Below are 14,558 nucleotides of genomic sequence, written 5' to 3' on the forward strand. Positions count from 1 at the left end.
GAGAAAAACGTGATGTGACTCTGATGTGTAAGTAATCTGTTCTACAAAATTTGGAGATGCCAGGGATTGAACCCGGAGCCTCATACATGCAAAGCATGTGCTCTACCACTGAGCTACATCCCCTAGGTAATTGCTGATTTTTGAAACATGCCTAAGGTCAGGAAGTAACCCTATCGATTATTTTGTGCCAACATTTTCCACTGAACAGTTTCACTTTTTTCTCCATAATATTCCATTTCAAATTCCTATTTCTACCCAAAATAAAATATAAATGTGAGCACTAAAAGGAGGACAGATGGACTTCTGTGGCTTCAGCATATAACTAGGGTTTGTGTGCTTTCCGTCCCTTAAGAAACATAGATCTGCATAAAAACTGCAGATGTTGAACGAGGGAATTATTTTAATTAAGACTGCAACATTTCTTAATTTTTCGTTTCCACTGCATTACGGCTATGAGGCAAACCCATTGAATCGTTTGCGCTCTGGGTCTACCATTATCAGGATTGTCAGATATGAGTTGTGTTTAACTCTCTCTTTTGATTAGCCGATATGGTTAAAACATAGAGATGCCGGGGATTAAACACGGGGCCTCATACAGGCGAAGCATGCGCTCTACCACTGAGCTACATCCCCTGGCACTCTAGGGAATCACTACAGTTTTGTGCATCGACCGATGATACCGACTACTTAATTATCTATCAGACAGCTTCAACTCATCTCGAAGGCATGTATGAAGCATCCAGATTAGATTGTTATTGGTGCAGCAAAAGCAACACATGTGAAGACAGCCTTGAAGTGCAAAGGGCGGTGATAACCTGGATAGGAAACCATGCATTTTGAATGGTGATATTTCGTTTGGGAAAACCCAAACCGGCTGAAGTTGTTTTGTAGAGGACCCTTGAGAGAAAAACGTGATGTGACTCTGATGTGTAAGTAATCTGTTCTACAAAATTTGGAGATGCTGGGGATCGAACCCGGGGCCTCATACATGCAAAGCATGCGCTCTACCACTGAGCTACATCCCCTAGGTAATTGCTGATTTTTGAAACATGCCTAAGGTCAGGAAGTAACCCTATCGATTATTTTGTGCCAACATTTTCCACTGAACAGTTTTACTTTTTTTTCCATAATATTCCATTTCAAATTCCTATTTCTACCCAAAATAAAATATAAATGTGAGCACTAGAAGAGCATGCGCTCTACCACTGAGCTACATCCCCTAGGTAATTGCTGATTTTTGAAACATGCCTAAGGTCAGGAAGTAACCCTATCGATTATTTTGTGCCAACATTTTCCACTGAACAGTTTCACTTTTTTCTCCATAATATTCCATTTTAAATTCCTATTTCTACCCAAAATAAAATATAAATGTGAGCACTAAAAGGAGGACAGATGGACTTCTGTGGCTTCAGCATATAACTAGGGTTTGTGTGCTTTCCGTCCCTTAAGACACATAGATCTGCATAAAAACTGCAGATGTCGAACGAGGGAATTATTTTAATTAAGACTGCAACATTTCTTAATTTTTCGTTTCCGCTGCATTTCGGCTTTGAGGCAAACCCATTGAATCGTTTGCGCTCTGGGTCTACCATTATCAGGATTGGCAGATATGAGTTGTGTTTAACTCTCTCTTTTGATTAGCCGATATGGTTAAAACATAGAGATGCCGGGGATTAAACACGGGGCCTCATACATGCGAAGCATGCGCTCTACCACTGAGCTACATCCCCTGGCACTCTAGGGAATCACTACAGTTTTGTGCATCGACCGATGATACCGACTACTTAATTATCTATCAGACAGCTTCAACTCATCTCGAAGGCATGTATGAAGCATCCAGATTAGATTGTTATTGGTGCACCAAAAGCAACACATGTGAAGACAGCCTTGAAGTGCAAAGGGCGGTGATAACCTGGATAGGAAACCATTCATTTTGAATGGTGATATTTCGTTTGGGAAAACCCAAACCGGCTGAAGTTGTTTTGTAGAGGACCCTTGAGAGAAAAACGTGATGTGACCACTGAGCTACATCCCCTAGGTAATTGCTGATTTTTGAAACATGCCTAAGGTCAGGAAGTAACCCTATCGATTATTTTGTGCCAACATTTTCCACTGAACAGTTTCACTTTTTTCTCCATAATATTCCATTTCAAATTCCTATTTCTACCCAAAATAAAATATAAATGTGAGCACTAAAAGGAGGACAGATGGACTTCTGTGGCTTCAGCATATAACTAGGGTTTGTGTGCTTTCCGTCCCTTAAGACACATAGATCTGCATAAAAACTGCAGATGTCGAACGAGGGAATTATTTTAATTAAGACTGCAACATTTCTTAATTTTTCGTTTCCGCTGCATTTCGGCTATGAGGCAAACCCATTGAATCGTTTGCGCTCTGGGTCTACCATTATCAGGCCGATATGAGTTGTGTTTAACTCTCTCTTTTGATTTGCTGGGGCCTCATACATGCGAAGCATGCGCTCTACCACTGAGCTACATCCCCTGGCAGTCTAGGGAATCACTACAGTTTTGTGCATCGACCGATGATACCGACTACTTAATTATCTATCAGACAGCTTCAACTCATCTCGAAGGCATGTATGAAGCATCCAGATTAGATTGTTATTGGTGCACCAAAAGCAACACATGTGAAGACAGCCTTGAAGTGCAAAGGGCGGTGATAACCTGGATAGGAAACCATGCATTTTGAATGGTGATATTTCGTTTGGGAAAACCCAAACCGGCTGAAGTTGTTTTGTAGAGGACCCTTAAAAGAAAAACGTGATGTGACTCTGATGTGTAAGTAATCTGTTCTACAAAATTTGGAGATGCCGGGGATTGAACCCGGGGCCTCATACATGCAAAGCATGCGCTCTACCACTGAGCTACATCCCCTAGGTAATTGCTGATTTTTGAAACATGCCTAAGGTCAGGAAGTAACCCTATCGATTATTTTGTGCCAACATTTTCCACTGAACAGTTTTACTTTTTTTTCCATAATATTCCATTTCAAATTCCTATTTCTACCCAAAATAAAATATAAATGTGAGCACTAGAAGAGCATGCGCTCTACCACTGAGCTACATCCCCTAGGTAATTGCTGATTTTTGAAACATGCCTAAGGTCAGGAAGTAACCCTATCGATTATTTTGTGCCAACATTTTCCACTGAACAGTTTCACTTTTTTCTCCATAATATTCCATTTCAAATTCCTATTTCTACCCAAAATAAAATATAAATGTGAGCACTAAAAGGAGGACAGATGGACTTCTGTGGCTTCAGCATATAACTAGGGTTTGTGTGCTTTCCGTCCCTTAAGAAACATAGATCTGCATAAAAACTGCAGATGTCGAACGAGGGAATTATTTTAATTAAGACTGCAACATTTCTTAATTTTTCGTTTCCGCTGCATTACGGCTATAAGGTAAACCCATTGAATCGTTTGCGCTCTGGGTCTACCATTATCAGGATTGGCAGATATGAGTTGTGTTTAACTCTCTCTTTTGATTAGCCGATATGGTTAAAACATAGAGATGACGGGGATTGAACCGGGGGCCTCATACTTGCGAAGCATGCGCTCTACCACTGAGCTACATCCCCTGGCACTCTAGGGAATCACTACAGTTTTGTGCATCGACCGATGATACCGACTACTTAATTATCTATCAGACAGCTTCAACTCATCTCGAAGGCATGTATGAAGCATCCAGATTAGATTGTTATTGGTGCACCAAAAGCAACACATGTGAAGACAGCCTTGAAGTGCAAAGGGCGGTGATAACCTGGATAGGAAACCATGCATTTTGAATGGTGATATTTCGTTTGGGAAAACCCAAACCGGCTGAAGTTGTTTTGTAGAGGACCCTTGAGAGAAAAACGTGATGTGACTCTGATGTGTAAGTAATCTGTTCTACAAAATTTGGAGATGCCAGGGATTAAACCCGGGGCCTCATACATGCAAAGCATGCGCTCTACCACTGAGCTACATCCCCTAGGTAATTGCTGATTTTTGAAACATGCCTAAGGTCAGGAAGTAACCCTATCGATTATTTTGTGCCAACATTTTCCACTGAACAGTTTCACTTTTTTCTCCATAATATTCCATTTCAAATTCCTATTTCTACCCAAAATAAAATATAAATGTGAGCACTAAAAGGAGGACAGATGGACTTCTGTGGCTTCAGCATATAACTAGGGTTTGTGTGCTTTCCGTCCCTTAAGAAACATAGATCTGCATAAAAACTGCAGATGTCGAACGAGGGAATTATTTTAATTAAGACTGCAACATTTCTTAATTTTTCGTTTCCACTGCATTACGGCTATGAGGCAAACCCATTGAATCGTTTGCGCTCTGGGTCTACCATTATCAGGATTGGCAGATATGAGTTGTGTTTAACTCTCTCTTTTGATTAGCCGATATGGTTAAAACATAGAGATGCCGGGGATTATACACGGGGCCTCATACATGCGAAGCATGCGCTCTACCACTGAGCTACATCCCCTGGCACTCTAGGGAATCACTACAGTTTTGTGCATCGACCGATGATACCGACTACTTAATTATCTATCAGACAGCTTCAACTCATCTCGAAGGCATGTATGAAGCATCCAGATTAGATTGTTATTGGTGCACCAAAAGCAACACATGTGAAGACAGCCTTGAAGTGCAAAGGGCGGTGATAACCTGGATAGGAAACAATGCATTTTGAATGGTGATATTTCGTTTGGGAAAACCCAAACCGGCTGAAGTTGTTTTGTAGAGGACCCTTGAGAGAAAAACGTGATGTGACTCTGATGTGTAAGTAATCTGTTCTACAAAATTTGGAGATGCCGTGGATTGAACCCGGGGACTCATACATGCAAAGCATGCGCTCTACCACTGAGCTACATCCCCTATGTAATTGCTGATTTTTAAAACATGCCTAAGGTCAGGAAGTAACCCTATCGATTATTTTGTGCCAACATTTTCCTCTGAACAGTTTCACTTTTTTCTCCATAATATTCCATTTCAAATTCCTATTTCTACCCAAAATAAAATATAAATGTGAGCACTAAAAGGAGGACAGATGGACTTCTGTGGCTTCAGCATATAACTAGGGTTTGTGTGCTTTCCGTCCCTTAAGACACATAGATCTGCATAAAAACTGCAGATGTCGAACGAGGGAATTATTTTAATTAAGACTGCAACATTTCTTAATTTTTCGTTTCCGCTGCATTTCGGCTATGAGGCAAACCCCTTGAATCGTTTGCGCTCTGGGTCTACCATTATCAGGATTGGCAGATATGAGTTGTGTTTAACTCTCTCTTTTGATTAGCCGATATGGTTAAAACATAGAGATGACGGGGATTGAACCCGGGGCCTCATACTTGCGAAGCATGCGCTCTACCACTGAGCTACATCCCCTGGCACTCTAGGGAATCACTACAGTTTTGTGCATCGACCGATGATACCGACTACTTAATTATCTATCAGACAGCTTCAACTCATCTCGAAGGCATGTATGAAGCATCCAGATTAGATTGTTATTGGTGCACCAAAACCAACACATGTGAAGACAGCCTTGAAGTGCAAAGGGCGGTGATAACCTGGATAGGAAACTATGCATTTTGAATGGTGATATTTCGTTTGGGAAAACCCAAACCGGCTGAAGTTGTTTTGTAGAGGACGCGTCAATTTTGACGTAAATTTGTTTTCCCTTAGTCCTAACAGCAGCACAAGTGGGGTATTTGCCCCTGTGAAGCTGGTCAGGACAGGCAGAATTTTTAATGAACACAAAAATTTCTGCCTAAGTATCCTAATTAATCAATTAAGCCTCTACCCCATATAACCCGGCCCCTAACTGGACGGGGTTGCTTTTTAACAAGTAAATGATAATAATCACACAAGGGGAGGGAAATTTGTGTGCTGCTGTTAGGACTAAGGGAAAACAAATTTACGTCAAAATTGACGCTTCCCTTTCGTCCTAACCAGCAGCACAAGTGGGGAAGTAGCAAGAAACCTCACCCAAATTGGGAGGGCTCCTTACTCCCCTCTCAGGAGAGGGCGGCACTTAAAACGGATTGTCCAAAGGCCATTCCCTCCGCCTGTCTAGCCTCTAGACGATAATGCGAGATGAAGGTGTTTAGAGAACTCCAAGAAGCGGCTGCACAAATCTGATCCAGGGGGATCAGTTTCTTCTCTGCATAAGAGGTGGATACAGCCCTGGTAGAATGGGCGGAGACAAAAGAAGGAGGTGTCAAATCTTGGGACAGAAAGGCCAGACGGATTGCTTCTTTAATCCACCTGCTCAGAGTGGGTTTGGAGGCTTTCAGACCCCTGTTCTTCCCTGAATAGGTCAGAAGGAGGTTTTCCGACCTTCTGAATTCACTTATTCTGTCCAAATATATCCTAAGACCTCTTGAGATGTCCAATGTACGGAGCTTTTCCTCCTCGGGAGAAGTCGCAGCCGGTGAAAAAGTGGGCAGACATATCGTCTGATTGATATTAGAGAAAGTAGGAACCTTTGATAAAAAGGTTGGCAAAAACCTTAACAGGACCTTGTCCTGAAGGAATTTTAAATAGGGCTCAGAAGCCCCACGATCCTGAAGTTCCCCAACTCTCTTAGCTGATGTGATAGCTAGTAAGAAGGTGATCTTTAGGGATAGGAACCTCAAGTCTACCTCATTCAAAGGCTCAAAGGGGGAAATACATAACCCTTTTAGAACCACTGTTAAGTCCCACTGTGGGACTGGTCTCAGGATTCTGGGTTTAAGCCTCTCGGCTCCCTTCAGGAACCTTTTGATTAGGGGGTCCTGAGAAATCGGTCTGCTAAGGCATGCCGATAAGGCAGAGACGTGAGCTCTGAGTGTAGATGGGCTTAGACCCTTGTCTAGACCATCCTGGAGGAATTGTAGAATAGCGGAGAGAGGAGGGTCTGAGGCAACTACCTCTCTGACATTACACCATTGCAGGAATATTCTGTAGATTCTAGAATACTTCTTGCTTGTAGATTCCGCTCTGGAGTGAGAAATTGTTCTCAGGACCTCCACAGATAACCCTCTAGCTTCTAGAAGGGACCTGTCAATCTCCAGGCTGTCAGATTGAGCCTCCTCAGATCTAGACAGGGACCTGTGTCCTGATACACAAGGTCCTGTATTAGGGGAAGTCTCCAATAATTGCCCTGACTCATCTGCATGAGCTGGGTGAACCAAGACCTCTTTGGCCAGAATGGCATGATGGCGATCACCGAGGTCTGGTCTTGCTTGATCTTCATCAATACCCTTGGTATCATGGAAATTGGAGGGAAGATGTATGCCAGCCTGAACCTCCAAGTTATGGACAGAGCGTCTATTGCTACTGGGTTGTCCTCCCTGTAAAGGGAACAGAACTTGCTCACCTTGGCATTCAATCGGGTAGCCATCAGGTCGATTTCCGGGGTGCCCCACCGCTGGACAATCGTGGAGAAGATACTCTTGTTCAGGGACCACTCCCCTGGAACTGGTAGACCCCGACTCAGGCGATCTGCGACCACATTGAGATCCCCTTTGATATGGACTGCCATTAGGTGGGACAGGTTGACCTCTGCCCAAGAGAGAATAGAACCCACCTCCCTCAGGAGGGTCTGGGATTTCGTCCCTCCCTGTCTGTTCAGGTAAGCGACCACAGTTGTGTTGTCTGTCCGGACTCTCACCGCCTGACTGCGAATGACAGGAGCAAAATGAAGGAGGGCTAGTTTGACCGCTCTCAGCTCTCTCCAATTGGATGAGAGGATTTTCTCCTGGGGATTCCAAGTACCTCGTACTGGGTTGTCCTCCAGATGGGCCCCCCAGCCCAGCAGTGAAGCGTCCGTGGTCAACGTGACCCAACGAGGTTGGATCAGAGACCTCCCATCTTTTAGGTTCTTCCACCACTTGAGCGAAGAACGGACTTCTACCGACAGGGAGTGCATTCTGTCTAGGTCTTTGGGCTTGCGACTCCAAGCTGCTAAGACCTCCTCCTGAAGAGGGCGTAAGTGCCATAAGGCCCAAGGAACTGCCTCTGCAGATGCTGACATGTGGCCTAACATCCTCATAAGAACCCTTATGGAGACTCGTTTGGGCGGTATAAGAGACTGTGCGGCTTTTATTACTCTGTCCCTCCTCTGTGGGGACAGGTACAGGGTCATCAGTTGTGAATCGATCACAAACCCCAAGAACGTTCTCGTGGTTGAGGGGACTAAGTGCGACTTGTCCCAATTTATCAACCAACCCAGACCGTGGAGAATCTGGAGAGCTTGTTGAAGCTGACTCTGCAGGACGTCTGCGTTTGCGGCTTTTAAAAGCCAATCGTCCAAGTACGGTACGACCTCTAGCCCAAGAAGTCTTAAATGGGCGACCACAGGAGCCACTACCTTTGTGAAGGTGTGCGGAGCTGAGGATATGCCGAAGGGCAATACAGCAAACTGGTAGTGCTTCACTACCCCTTGCAAGGCCACAGCAACTCTGAGATATTTCCTGTGTGCTGGGCAGATGGGAACATGAAGGTAGGCATCCTTCAGGTCTATAGTTACCATCACATCTCCTGGGTTCAGGATGTTTATTACAGAGCGGATGGTTTCCATCCGGAAACGCTTCTTCCTGATGAAACGATTTAGGTAACGTAAATCGATGATCATCCGCCAGTCTCCTGATGGTTTTGGTACCAGAAAAATGGGGGAATAAACCCCCTGCCGCCACTCGCGAGGAGGAACCTCCTCTAATGCTCCTTTCTGTATATACTGGAGAACCGAGTCTTCCAGGATTAATTGTTTGTCGGGTGCTAAAGTCCTTGTTAGGACGAACTTGTCCCGAGGAAGGGAAATTAAATCTATTGTGTACCCTGATGCTATCACTTGTAGCACCCAAGGGTCTGGAATTTTTTGCATCCAAAAATTTTTGAATAGCCTCAAACGTCCACCGACTGGGGGACTGAAAACTGGTCCTTCTTCTGGGACCCCGGGGGGTGGGGAAGGGGAATTGACGGGCTGTAGAGAGTCATAGGTCAGCCCTGCGGTTCCCACGACCGCGACCCCTACCTCTCTTACTACCTTCAGAACGCCTCTGGGTTCTATCTCCCCCTTGAAATCTTCCTCCTCCTCCTCCTCTACCTCTTCCTCGACCCCGAAAGGACTGCTGGGGGAGGGATTTACCTTTTTTGTCTGCTAGGTTCTCCATGAGAGAATCTAACTCAGAACCGAACAATCTACCCGGTTCATAAGGAAGGGAGCAAAGGTTAAATTTGGACGTGTTGTCCGCCGCCCATGGTTTTAACCAGAGTGGGCGCCTGCTGGCTGAGGAGAGCGCCATAGACTTGGCCGCTAATTTTAATTGCTGTTGGGAGGAATCTGATAGGAAATCAATGCCCAGTAGGAGAGTTTTAAATTGGTCAAGGATGTCGTCCCGGCCAACCCCAGAATCCAAGTCTGATTGGATTCTGAGAGTGCGTGCACGGATGAACTCTGATACCTCAGAGCACGCTATAGCAACCGAGGCAGAGGCGGAGGCAGCCGAGTAGTTGCGTCTAAGCGTGCACTCTGCTCGTCTGTCTAGGGGATCCTTTAGGTTGCTGCCATCGTCAGAGGGGACTAGAGTCCTTCTAGAGAGCTTTGATATGGCCATATCCACCTTTGGAGGTGGAACCCAAACTAAGGAATCCGCATCCTGTAGAGGGAACATTAGTTTAAATCTTTTTGTTAATACTGGCCCCTTCTCCGGGTGTTTCCACTCGGTCGCCATTAACTTCTTTAAAGACTCGTCCACTTTAAAGGCCCTTGGCCCCCTAGAGGTGGACTGTGGAGCTTCCCCTTGCTCAACAGCATGGTCCCTCGACCTGATGGAGCGTAACAGTCTTTGAGTTTTTTCGGCCGGAAAAAGGAAGGCCGAACTCTCTTCCTCAGAGGAAGAATTATCCTCAATGGAGACGATGTCTTCAGACATAGGTACAGGAGCCGGAGAAGCCTGTCTGGGCCTCTTGCTAGAGACTGCTGCCTTAATCTCGGCAATGGACGTATCCATGAACTGTTTCATCCATGAAAACATATCCACCACCGTTGGTTCTGGGTCTGCTGGTCTGGGACGGCAGCCTGGGCATCGGTGGAATTCGTACGAATCCGGCAATGGGGTGCTGCAGCTGGAGCAGGCGAGATGTTTCTGCTTCTGGGCAGATTTGCCTAAAACACAGACAACAGAATAAGAATTTGGACCCAAAATGGTACAAAAAGGGAGAGCAGTACCTTACCGTGACATCTTAGAAGAAAGCAAGGTGACTTCAAGGAAAACTTCCAGAGCGCAGGAGTAATCAACAGCAGAAGTCAGTTGAGCTCAGAAAACTGAGAGCAACATTGACCTGCCTCACACAGGTGCCTTAAATAGAGCAAGGGGGAGGAGATTGTAATCCCTCCCCCACCCAGGGGGTGGATTCCCGGTCAAAAGGTACAATTTTAATAAATATAACATAACCTTCCTAATTCCCCCGTTAGGTGCCCCAGGAAAACTGAGGCACGAACTTAAGATGTATTTTTAACAGGGGAAGCGCTGAGCACAGCGCTGGAGGTCGGAGCCGCGGACTGGAAGTGACGACAATGACGCACTTCCGGTACTCGCGAGACGCCGGAGAAGCGAAGCGACCGCTTCAGCGGCACATGAGGTGAGAGGCAGGAGCCAAACCGCCGCCATCACCCCCCTGCATCTGATACACACAGATGGGCTCCGAAGTGATCCACCGGAGGCACGCTCCCACAGAGGTAGGAGAGGGCAGGTCCAGGATACCTAGAAAAAACAAAAAAGGCAGAATTAAAGATTATAATAACCATATAATAACACTATGGATAACAATGGGAGACTCCAGAAAGGAGTCAAGCCTGTCCTGGAGTCCACAGGACAATAAAAAAGCAACCCCGTCCAGTTAGGGGCCGGGTTATATGGGGTAGAGGCTTAATTGATTAATTAGGATACTTAGGCAGAAATTTTTGTGTTCATTAAAAATTCCGCCTGTCCTGACCAGCTTCACAGGGGCAAATACCCCACTTGTGCTGCTGGTTAGGACGAAAGGTCAGGAATGCCTAAGGTCAGGAAGTATTCTATCGATTATTTTGTGCCAACATTTTCCACTGAACAGTTTTACTTTTTTCTCCATAATATTCCATTTCAAATTCCTATTTCTACCCAAAATAAAATATAAATGTGAGCACTAGAAGAGCATGCGCTCTACCACTGAGCTACATCCCCTAGTTAATTGCTGATTTTTGAAACATGCCTAAGGTCAGGAAGTAACCCTATCGATTATTTTGTGCCAACATTTTCCACTGAACAGTTTCACTTTTTCTCCATAATATTCCATTTCAAATTCCTATTTCTACCCAAAATAAAATATAAATGTGAGCACTAAAAGGAGGACAGATGGACTTCTGTGGCTTCAGCATATAACTAGGGTTTGTGTGCTTTCCGTCCCTTAAGAAACATAGATCTGCATAAAAACTGCAGATGTCGAACGAGGGAATTATTTTAATTGAGACTGCAACATTTCTTAATTTTTCGTTTCCGCTGCATTTCGGCTATGAGGCAAACCCATTGAATCGTTTGCGCTCTGGGTCTACCATTATCAGGATTGTCAGATATGAGTTGTGTTTAACTCTCTCTTTTGATTAGCCGATATGGTTAAAACATGGAGATGCCGGGGATTGAACCCGGGGCCTCATACATGCGAAGCATGCGCTCTACCACTGAGCTACATCCCCTGGCACTCTAGGGAATCACTACAGTTTTGTGCATCGACCGATGATACGACTACTTAATTATCTATCAGACAGCTTCAACTCATCTCGAAGGCATGTATGAAGCATCCAGATTAGATTGTTATTGGTGCACCAAAAGCAACACATGTGAAGACAGCCTTGAAGTGCAAAGGGCGGTGATAACCTGGATAGGAAACCATGCATTTTGAATGGTGATATTTCGTTTGGGAAAACCCAAACCGGCTGAAGTTGTTTTGTAGAGGACCCTTGAGAGAAAAACGTGATGTGACTCTGATGTGTAAGTAATCTGTTCTACAAAATTTGGAGATGCCGGGGATTGAACCCGGGGCCTCATACATGCAAAGCATGCGCTCTACCACTGAGCTACATCCCCTAGGTAATTGCTGATTTTTGAAACATGCCTAAGGTCAGGAAGTAACCCTATCGATTATTTTGTGCCAACATTTTCCACTGAACAGTTTCACTTTTTTCTCCATAATATTCCATTTCAAATTCCTATTTCTACCCAAAATAAAATATAAATGTGAGCACTAAAATTAGGACAGATGGACTTCTGTGGCTTCAGCATATAACTAGGGTTTGTGTGCTTTCCGTCCCTTAAGAAACATAGATCTGCATAAAAACTGCAGATGTCGAACGAGGGAATTATTTTAATTAAGACTGCAACATTTCTTAATTTTTCGTTTCCGCTGCATTTCGGCTATGAGGCAAACCCATTGAATCGTTTGCGCTCTGGGTCTACCATTATCAGGATTGTCAGATATGAGTTGTGTTTAACTCTCTCTTTTGATTAGCCGATATGGTTAAAACATGGAGATGCCGGGGATTGAACCCGGGGCCTCATACATGCGAAGCATGCGCTCTACCACTGAGCTACATCCCCTGGCACTCTAGGGAATCACTACAGTTTTGTGCATCGACCGATGATACCGACTACTTAATTATCTATCAGACAGCTTCAACTCATCTCGAAGGCATGTATGAAGCATCCAGATTAGATTGTTATTGGTGCATCCAAAGCAACACATGTGAAGACAGCCTTGAAGTGCAAAGGGCGGTGATAACCTGGATAGGAAACCATGCATTTTGAATGGTGATATTTCGTTTGGGAAAACCCAAACCGGCTGAAGTTGTTTTGTAGAGGACCCTTGAGAGAAAAACGTGATGTGACTCTGATGTGTAAGTAATCTGTTCTACAAAATTTGGAGATGCCGGGAATTGAACCCAGGGCCTCATACATGCAAAGCATGCGCTCTACCACTGAGCTACATCCCCTAGGTAATTGCTGATTTTTGAAACATGCCTAAGGTCAGGAAGTAACCCTATCGATTATTTTGTGCCAACATTTTCCACTGAACAGTTTTACTTTTTTCTCCATAATATTCCATTTCAAATTCCTATTTCTACCCAAAATAAAATATAAATGTGAGCACTAGAAGAGCATGCGCTCTACCACTGAGCTACATCCCCTAGGTAATTGCTGATTTTTGAAACATGCCTAAGGTCAGGAAGTAACCCTATCGATTATTTTGTGCCAACATTTTCCACTGAACAGTTTCACTTTTTTCTCCATAATATTCCATTTCAAATTCCTATTTCTACCCAAAATAAAATATAAATGTGAGCACTAAAAGGAGGACAGATGGACTTCTGTGGCTTCAGCATATAACTAGGGTTTGTGTGCTTTCCGTCCCTTAAGAAACATAGATCTGCATAAAAACTGCAGATGTCGAACGAGGGAATTATTTTAATTAAGACTGCAACATTTCTTAATTTTTCGTTTCCTCTGCATTTCGGCTATGAGGCAAACCCATTGAATCGTTTGCGCTCTGGGTCTACCATTATCAGGATTGTCAGATATGAGTTGTGTTTAACTCTCTCTTTTGATTAGCCGATATGGTTAAAACATGGAGATGCCGGGGATTGAACCCGGGGCCTCATACATGCGAAGCATGCGCTCTACCACTAAGCTACATCACCTGGCACTCTAGGGAATCACTACAGTTTTGTGCATCGACCGATGATACCGACTACTTAATTATCTATCAGACAGCTTCAACTCATCTCGAAGGCATGTATGAAGCATCCAGATTAGATTGTTATTGGTGCATCCAAAGCAACACATGTGAAGACAGCCTTGAAGTGCAAAGGGCGGTGATAACCTGGATAGGAAACCATGCATTTTGAATGGTGATATTTCGTTTGGGAAAACCCAAACCGGCTGAAGTTGTTTTGTAGAGGAGCCTTGAGAGAAAAACGTGATGTGACTCTGATGTGTAAGTAATCTGTTCTACAAAATTTGGAGATGCCGGGAATTGAACCCGGGGCCTCATACATGCAAAGCATGCGCTCTACCACTGAGCTACATCCCCTAGGTAATTGCTTTTTTTTGAAACATGCCTAAGGTCAGGAAGTAACCCTATCGATTATTTTGTGCCAACATTTTCCACTGAACAGTTTCACTTTTTTCTCCATAATATTCCATTTCAAATTCCTATTTCTACCCAAAATAAAATATAAATGTGAGCACTAAAAGGAGGACAGATGGACTTCTGTGGCTTCAGCATATAACTAGGGTTTGTGTGTTTTCCGTCCCTTAAGAAACATAGATCTGCATAAAAACTGCAGATGTCGAACGAGGAAATTATTTTAATTAAGACTGCAACATTTCTTAATTTTTCGTTTCCGCTGCATTACGGCTATGAGGCAAACCCATTGAATCGTTTGCGCTCTGGGTCTACCATTATCAGGATTGGCAGATATGAGTTGTGTTTAACTCTCTCTTTTGATTAGCCGATATGGTTAAAAC

At 44.1% G+C, this 14,558-nt stretch overlaps 11 non-coding genes across 11 annotated transcripts; all 11 read right to left on the minus strand.

The window, feature by feature from the left end:
* Nucleotides 1-953: 953 nt before the first annotated feature.
* On the minus strand, nt 954-1,025 carry TRNAA-UGC. The gene has a single exon. It is a non-coding gene; the product is annotated as a tRNA-Ala (tRNA).
* A 633-nt stretch (nt 1,026-1,658) lies between these two features.
* Nucleotides 1,659-1,730, minus strand: TRNAA-CGC. The gene has a single exon. It is a non-coding gene; the product is annotated as a tRNA-Ala (tRNA).
* Nucleotides 1,731-2,822: 1,092 nt separating this feature from the next.
* TRNAA-UGC lies at nt 2,823-2,894 on the minus strand. The gene has a single exon. It is a non-coding gene; the product is annotated as a tRNA-Ala (tRNA).
* Nucleotides 2,895-3,527: 633 nt separating this feature from the next.
* Nucleotides 3,528-3,599, minus strand: TRNAA-CGC. The gene has a single exon. It is a non-coding gene; the product is annotated as a tRNA-Ala (tRNA).
* A 1,732-nt stretch (nt 3,600-5,331) lies between these two features.
* Nucleotides 5,332-5,403, minus strand: TRNAA-CGC. The gene has a single exon. It is a non-coding gene; the product is annotated as a tRNA-Ala (tRNA).
* Nucleotides 5,404-11,659: 6,256 nt separating this feature from the next.
* Nucleotides 11,660-11,731, minus strand: TRNAA-CGC. Its single transcript has one exon. It is a non-coding gene; the product is annotated as a tRNA-Ala (tRNA).
* Nucleotides 11,732-12,050: 319 nt separating this feature from the next.
* On the minus strand, nt 12,051-12,122 carry TRNAA-UGC. The gene has a single exon. It is a non-coding gene; the product is annotated as a tRNA-Ala (tRNA).
* Nucleotides 12,123-12,560: 438 nt separating this feature from the next.
* TRNAA-CGC lies at nt 12,561-12,632 on the minus strand. Its single transcript has one exon. It is a non-coding gene; the product is annotated as a tRNA-Ala (tRNA).
* A 320-nt stretch (nt 12,633-12,952) lies between these two features.
* On the minus strand, nt 12,953-13,024 carry TRNAA-UGC. The gene has a single exon. It is a non-coding gene; the product is annotated as a tRNA-Ala (tRNA).
* Nucleotides 13,025-13,657: 633 nt separating this feature from the next.
* Nucleotides 13,658-13,729, minus strand: TRNAA-CGC. Its single transcript has one exon. It is a non-coding gene; the product is annotated as a tRNA-Ala (tRNA).
* A 320-nt stretch (nt 13,730-14,049) lies between these two features.
* On the minus strand, nt 14,050-14,121 carry TRNAA-UGC. The gene has a single exon. It is a non-coding gene; the product is annotated as a tRNA-Ala (tRNA).
* Between the last annotated feature and the right edge of the window lie 437 nt (nt 14,122-14,558).

Source organism: Bufo bufo, chromosome 6 (genome assembly GCF_905171765.1).
Source record: "Bufo bufo chromosome 6, aBufBuf1.1, whole genome shotgun sequence".
NCBI classification, from domain to species: Eukaryota; Metazoa; Chordata; class Amphibia; order Anura; family Bufonidae; genus Bufo; species Bufo bufo.